The sequence below is a fragment of the Dreissena polymorpha genome, chromosome 15 (assembly GCF_020536995.1).
Source record: "Dreissena polymorpha isolate Duluth1 chromosome 15, UMN_Dpol_1.0, whole genome shotgun sequence".
In the NCBI taxonomy this organism is placed as follows: Eukaryota; Metazoa; Mollusca; class Bivalvia; order Myida; family Dreissenidae; genus Dreissena; species Dreissena polymorpha.
The window spans coordinates 10,803,310-10,811,845 of record NC_068369.1 but is presented as its reverse complement, the minus strand read 5'-3'; positions in this window follow the sequence as shown (position 1 = coordinate 10,811,845).

Sequence of the window (8,536 nt, the reverse complement as noted above, 5' to 3'; positions counted from 1 at the left end):
TAAGAAAGTCATAAAAATGTGTGTATAAAAATTATATGCTTATATAATATTTAGATATACATGTATTATATTATTCAATCTTGCTTGTCAGTTCTGTTAACACATAATGTGACTTACTTAGTGTTTTCCCAGGAGGGCAAAGGGGCATGGCGCATTACTTTCAAAAAGGGCATTTTAACGAGCAGTTTAGGCAAAATAGGACAAAAGCGTTCCATCAAAAACTGGTTTTGGGAGAAACATGTAATCGCATCAGAGGCAGTTGTGGAAAAACATAAAAATATAAACAAGCACATTTAATGGTAATTGATGTATTTAACGTACTTTGATTAATATTAATATATTTACCTTGCAATGTCCATTTAAGTTCCATGCTGTTTCAATAAATTGTACAGCACAACAAACATAACAAGAAACCATCGGAGACGGGTGATGCTCCCCAAAGGTTTTTTTGATCACAATATTTCACTATATATTCAGATAAAAGGAAACGTCTTGAGGGCACAGTAGTTAGGGGGACAAGATTTTTTTTTTTTAAATTTCAAAGGGCCATAACTCTGTGAAAAATCATTCGACCAGAACCCGCTGATAATATGCAGATCTCCTCCTGGTAGTGAAGCTTCCCATACAGTTTCATTGAAAACCGGTCTTTAGTTGCTGAGAAATAGCCCGGACAAAAATTGCACAGTAGTTGGGAGGACAAGAATTTTTTTATAGAAAATTTCACAGGGCCATAACTCTGTGAAAAATCATCCGACCAGAACCGGCTGATAATATGCACATCTCCTCTTGGTAGTGAAGCTTCCCATAAAGTTTCATTGAATTCCGGTCATTAGTTGCTGAGAAAAAGCCCGGACAAAAATTTTGCACGGACAGACAGACACACACACAGACAGACGAAGCGGCGACAATATGATAAAGCAATATATGCATATAACTCTTATTATACACAGATCCACTAGCATATAAATGAAAACATGTTTGTCTTATCCCATTTTCTTACGATAATCTTTTCTGATGTTTTAACTTAGCGAGTTAAACTGAACGCTAACACTTCCCAAACACTCGAAATACATCCACTGAGTAGATATGTTGTTGGTGTCTTAAACGGTTTTATGCATAGTTCATTATCACAGGCATTTAGTTAATCCCTTCTATATGTATGATCTCCATCGTAAATTCGATCTTAATTTGCCATTTTTGCAGTCACAATTTAATTCTTTATAGTCCGCCATCTTGTTGAAATGATGTAAGCAACAGGTGCGCATAGCAACGTACAATTGTATAAAACGTTCACCTAATACAAGATTAGCATTTTGTTTAATGAGTACATGTTACAGTAATTGTTTCAATAATTAATTATTCTAAAGACGATAACGATAAAGATATTGATACTTATTTGTGTGTGTTTTTTTAAATTTAATAACGCGTAAAAATATATGTTTTGATGTAAATGAATTATGCATGAAATGCACATTTTCCACGAGGATAACATCGAGGTTTTCATCAAAAGTCTCGAAGTACTGTAACTGTGCACGATTTTTATCGTGGAGAAAATACACATTACAGATCGATTAGTGTGCTTGGTATAACAAAGCCACTGAAATTATGGATTGATATTGACACAGGGTTATTCACCCACGACTAATTCACAACCGCGCGAATCTTCGGTGCCTTAGGGCCATAATCTGGTACTAGTCAGCTTAGAAGTTTGGTTTAGAAGAAATTAAGATGTTATCAATAAGGGCGCACGGCAGAAAACAGCAAGTGCTCATGAACGGGCAGGACGGGGCCTTTGGAAACGGCAGCGTGGTGCTAAATGGCTTTGAAAGGGGGCAGGGTGGTGCTACAAAAAAGGGCATGGCGCCACGTCACGCTAAAACGGCCTAAATAAAACACTACTTTCTTGTTTTCACGTCCATTGGTATCGCACAAAGTATGTAGCTCAGTGTTTTGTAGCAATCCTCTTCAACCATACAGTGTCCTGTAACATCTGTCAGGAGCAAACTTGTTTTCACTGGAACTAAGAATAACAAGAGCTAAGATGGCCCTAGTTCGCTCACCTGAGAGGAGTCGGTTCATTCAATCTTTACCAAACATCAAACTTGACCTAGATATTGTCCAGACAAAAATCCTTGTCAAGTTTCATAATTATTGAACCAAAACTCTGGCATATGGAGTGTTTTTGTTTTTGTAAGATTTGACCTGGTGACCTTTATTTTGAGTTGACCCCCCCCCCCCCTTACCAAACATCAAACTTTGCTTACAAAAATAAATATTATGACCAAGATTCATAAAATCCAAAGATTTGGTATAATATAATGAAAATTTGGACAGTCTAAGGGCAATGATTATGGCATTAATTATGTGACATATAAACAAAAAAATCTTTGTAACAAGTTTCATGATGATTGGGCAAAAAATGTGCTTTCTAGAGTGCCCACAAGCATTTTTTACTGTATAAATTTAAGCAGTGTTTTTTTCACCTATAGGGGAATGGTGACGTGGCCCGTCCAAAGGGGAAAAACGCGTCGTTTTTTTAGGAAAAGGGGAAAATTACAAATTCAGTCTTTTTTATGTAATTATATTTATTATATGAATACACATGTATGTATGAATGCAATATTCACAGCCGAATGTCTCTGTCCTTTTTCTTAAATATATATCAATGATTGTTTTAACATTAGTTTCAGACAGTTCAGCCGTCATGCACAGTCTCAGTTTTCCTAGCCAATTTCAGTCTAATTGGAATTTTTTTAATCGATAAAATGGCAAATTTGAGCATTTCTTATCAATAAAATGGAGCCAATTGGAATGTTTTTATCAACAAATGTCGACACAATATAGATACATCAGGCCTTTCCCTGGCCATTTTGGGAAAAAATGAGATTCATGTGAAAAGTGATCACTGATTTGGGAAAAACTAATTTAACTCTTTATGATAATTCAAAATCATATTAATATTATATTTATATACTTTGTTAGTTGTTTATGAAATAAATATGAGATATATGTATTATAAGACAGTTCTTTCTAAAAAAAATAATAAATATTTTTTAACTTCTGGGGGGGGATTTTTTCTACAAAATAGGGGAAAAATATATACTATTTTTTTAGGGGAATGGGGCCGAATATCGGCCCCGAAATTGCCATAAAAAAACTCTGAAAAGAAAACTGCCCCCCCCCCCCTCCCGGCAGCCATGTTATTCAACTGACCGGAACCATTTTCGAACTCAACTCTCATATCAAAGAAACAAATGTTCTGACCAATTTTCATGAAAATTGGGCCAAAAATGTGACTTCTAGAGTGTTCAGATGTTTTCACAATACAAAATGTATACATATAGAGAAAAATGCCCCCACTGGCGGCCATGTTTTTTTCACCGATCTGGACCATTTTCGAACTCGTCCAAGATATCAATAAAACCAATGTTTTGACCAAATTCCATGATGATTGGGTAAAAATTGTGACTTCTAGTGTTTACAAGGTTTCTCTATAGCCAAATAAAGAAAACTGCCTCCCCCCCCCCCGGCAGCGATGTTATTCAACTGACCGGAACCATTTTCGAATTCAACTCTAATATCAAGGAAACAAATGTTCTGACCAAATTTAATGAAAATTGGGCCAAAAATGTGACTTCTAGAGTGTTCACATGTTTTCACTATATACATATAGAGAAAAATGCCCCGCCCACTGCCGGCCATGTTTTTTCACCGATCTGGACCATTTTCGAACTCGTCCGAGATATCAATAAAACCAATGTTTTGACCAACTGTAATGATAATTGGGCGAAAATTGTGACTTCTAGAGTGTTTACAAGGTTCTCTATAGCCAAATAAGGAAAACTGCCCCCCCCCCTCCGGCAGCCATGTTTTTCAACTGACCGGAACCATTTTCGAACACAACTCTCATTTCAAGGAAACACATGTTCTGACCAAATGTCACGAAAATTGGGCCAAAAATGTGACTTCTAGAGGGTTCACATGTTTTCACTATATACATAGAGAGAAAAATGCCCCGCCCACTGGCGGCCATGTTTTTGTATTGTCTGATCTGGACCATTTTCGAACTCATCCGAGATATCAATAAAACCAATGTTTTGTCCAACTTTCATGATGATTGGGCAAAAATTGTGACTTCTAGTGTGTTTATATGGTTTCTCTATAGCCAAATAAGGAAACTGCCCCGCCCACTGGCGGCCATGTTTTTCAACGGACCAGAACCACTTTTGAACTCAACCAACATATCATTAAGACAAACATTTTGACAAAGTTACATTAAGATTGGGCATGAAATGTGACATTTACAGTGTTTACAAGGTTTTTCTTTTTTTACCAAGTGACCTAGTTTTTGACCCAGCATGACCAAGTTTCCAACTCCATCGAGATATCATTGGGACAAATCTTCTGACCAAGTTTCATTAAGATCGGACAAAAAGTGTGGCCTCTAGAGTGTTAACAAGGTATCTCAATAGCCAAATTAGGAAAACTGCCCCGCCCACTGGCGGCCATGTTCTTCAACAGACCAGAACCACTTTTAAACTCGACCAACATATCATTAAGAAAAACATTTTTAAAAAGTTTCATGAAGATTGGGCATGAAATGTGACTTCTACAGTGTTTACAAGGTTTTTCTTTTTTTGGACCTAGTGACCTTGTTTTTGACCCGGCACGACCCAGTTTCGACCTCGACCGAGATATCATTGGGACGAAGCTTCTGACCAAGTTTCATGAAGATCGGACAATTAATGTGGCCTCTAGAGCGTTTCAAACAAATGTGGATGGACGGACGACGGACAAAGACCGGTCACAAAAGCTCACCTGAGCAATCAGGTGTGCTAAAAATTTAGCATATATCAATGAACACAATGCTTTTGCAGTACACTGACTACCACATGATTCTGCGCTAAACACACTGTGCCCTTGATGAAAAGAACCCAATAATAATTTTGTTGCAGTCAGCTCTGTATTCTAGGCGGAAAGTGTCGTGCCTGATAAGCCTGTGCGGAGTGGACACGCTGATCAGGGATGACACTTTAAGCACATGCATTAAGCCCAGTTTTCTCAGAACGGATTTGATAAGGGGAATTAAATTCAATTAGTAATAACAATGTGCTATTGCACTATCACAGTTTTATGATTGATATTATTTAATTTTGCAAGATTATTTCTAATATTGTTAAATTTAACAGTGTTTTATAAAATGTAAGTTTATATTGTTGTAAAAAAACGTAAGTGCCTACTAAAATGTATTATAAAATCCACATTTTAATTAAATGTATATGTAAAAATAGAACATGATCCGTTTGATATGGGAATAACTTATTGTGTTTTTCATAACATTATTGATATGCTCAAATTTGAATAAAGACTTTAAAACTGCATTTGAAGTACAGACCATGGTTTATTTCAGAAAAGAAAGTTAAGTTATAAAGTCACTGTTTGTATTTTGTTCTTTGTACATTTTTGGTGTAGAATCTGTTCACTATGTCTTCTATATTATGAAATTTCTTTAATATGTATTATCAAAATCCGAACTTAACAAAAGTACTAATGACATGTGGATGTTTGTATAGATGTCCTGTTAGAAATAAGATTGAAACTGACCATGTGAAGTGTTATAAAAATGATTTAAACACAAAAAACCTGTTTTTTTATCGTTGTTTCTATGGTAACCATGGGGTAACCATGGCAACAGATCAATCAAATGTGTATACGGTATGATTATTGTCAAACAAAATGTGTGACCAGTTAACATGGCAAAGTGTGTATTAATTGGACAGTAAAAACCAATGTAACATGTAATGCAAGTGAAGTAGGTCAATTTAGCATTATCAGGCCTTTTTTTGGTGTAGAATCTGTTCACTATGTCTCCTATATTATGACATGTCTTTAATATGTATTATCAATATCCGAACTTAACAAAATTACGAATGATATGTGGATATGTATATATATATATAGATGTCCTGTTAGAAATCAGTTTGAAACTGACCATATGAAGTGTTTAGTTAAAAAGAGGATTTAAACACAAAAAACCTGTTTTTTATCGTTGTTTCTATGGTAGCCATGGCAACAGATCAATCAAATGTGTATACGGTATGATTATTGTCAAACAAAATGTGTGACCAGTTAACATGGCAAAGTGTGTATTAATTGGACAGTTAAAACCAATGTAACATGTAATGCAAGTGTAGTAGGTCAATTTAGCATTATCAGGCCTTTTTTTGGTGTAGAATCTGTTCACTATGTCTTCTATATTATGAAATGTCTTTGATATGTATTATCAATATCCGAACTTCACATAATTACGAATGATATGTGGATGTATATACAGATGTCCTGTTAGAAATCAGTTTGAAACTGACCATGTAAAGTGTTATAAAGAGGATTTAAACACAAAAACCTGTTTTTTATCGTTGTTTCTATGGTAACCATAGCAACAGATCAATCAAATGTGTATACGGTATGATTATCGTCAAACAAAATGTGTGACAAGTTCACATGGCAAATTGTGTATTAATTGGACACTTAAAACCAATGTAACATGTAATGCAAGTGAAGTAGGTCAATTTAGCATAATCAGGCCTAAACAAGTCAGCAATGGGATATATAACCTCATAAAACAATTCAGCACAGGAAGGGTTAATATCACACACATTCATTACAGTCTTGTTTGATCTACAATTATCTTGACTAACATAATCATGTACAAGATCAAGTTCAGAAGAAGTTTCAACAGCTACTGTTGAATTATATGTTTTACTGGTTTTGGTATTCAGTGTGCAAGTGTTTGAGCATGTTTCATGGCATTATATCTTGATTCTGAGCTTTTCAGCAAACTTTCAGAAAAACTTTTTCAGCCCAGTCTCAGAAGTTCTTTTAACCAAGCTTTCAGAAGAACTTTTGAAGAAACTTTCAGAAGAACTTTTGAGTAAACAATCAGAAGAACTTTTGAGCAAACTTTCTGAAGAACCTTTAAGCAAACCTTCAGTCTTTTTAGGGAAGTTTAACCCATTCTCAGTTTCAGACATTTTAGGGAAGTTTAACCCTTTAGACTTTTTAGGGAAGTTTAACCCATCACACTTTTTAGGGAAGTTTAACCCATCACACTTTTCAGGGGTAAAGTTTAACCCATCACAGTTTTTTGTTTGATTAGCATGTAACTCATCACACTTTTTAGGGAAGTTTAACCCATCACACTTTCAGGGGTAAAGTTTAACCCATCACAGTTCTTTGTTTGATTAGCAAGTCTTTTTGTCGCCACTGCATCCCTAATGTATGCCGTACGCTGCTGATATGACTTTTTCTTCAATCTTGGCATTTTAAAACAACAGTAAGGTCAATATCACTTTTTCTCATATAGGTAATGTAAATATAATCACTCTATAATAATGTTTATTCAAATAAATGAAGTGACTAAGTTAATGCTATAACAGATGATAACTTTACCTGTAAAAAAAGGAGACAAAATATTAATAAGAATTTACCATCAAATTTAACAGGGTACCCCAAAAGCTTTATCACTGAGATACCTGTTTTAGGAACTATGAATTGAATTATAAATTTGATCACCTTAATCAATGATGTACACACTATTTGTGAAACCATGCGCAAAACAATAATCAGGCAACTAGAATGGATGGTGGCAATTATCTGGGCCTTTCTGTCAAGAAATATGCGTGAAAAACATTCATTTATTTGAGCCTAGAAATCATCCACCACTTACAGAAAATGTTTTAACAACAGAAGCTGTCACAGCTGATGTATATCATATCCAAATGACCTAATATAACTGTTTAAAAGTATGAAGTGAGAGGCTTTGAAAATAAAGCATCTTTAGTCTTGATCAACTGTTATGTTTTGCAAAGATTGAAATATGTGCTCAAGAATGAATATCTTTAATATAATGAAAATGTGCTTATTTTGTAAACAATGTGAACTGAACATGTGCTTATGATGTATGTATAAACTGATATTCTGTTATGTAGAATAAAAGTATGATTATTACATTGATGTATGTATATCTAGATGTATGCATATCTATAAATGTTTTTTGTTATAAACTGATATTCTGTTATGTACAAAATTTTAAAAGGATGATTATAGTAATAAATATATTTCAGCTTCATATTGTAGTTATTTGTGTTCTTACACCCCTAGACTTTTACGAGGCGGTCCTAAATACTTGGCTAAAACTTTGGCTACAGTTTCTAAAATTTGGCTACAAAAAATCCAATTGGCTTAATTGTTGGCTAAAGAAATTTTTGAGCCAGGGGAAGCCCTGCAATTTAACAAGGGCCATAACTCAGTTATTTACAGATGGTGTACAATACCATTTCATGTGCATCATCCTCTTATCCATATATATACTCATACCAAGTTTCAATCAAATCCGTCAAAGCACTTTCATGATATGACACAAAAAAAAACATTTTTTCAAGATAAAAAGGGTCATTACTCCGTTATTAACAAATAGTGTACCATGCCATTTGGCATGCATCATCCTCTTATCCATAATTTATATATATATATATAT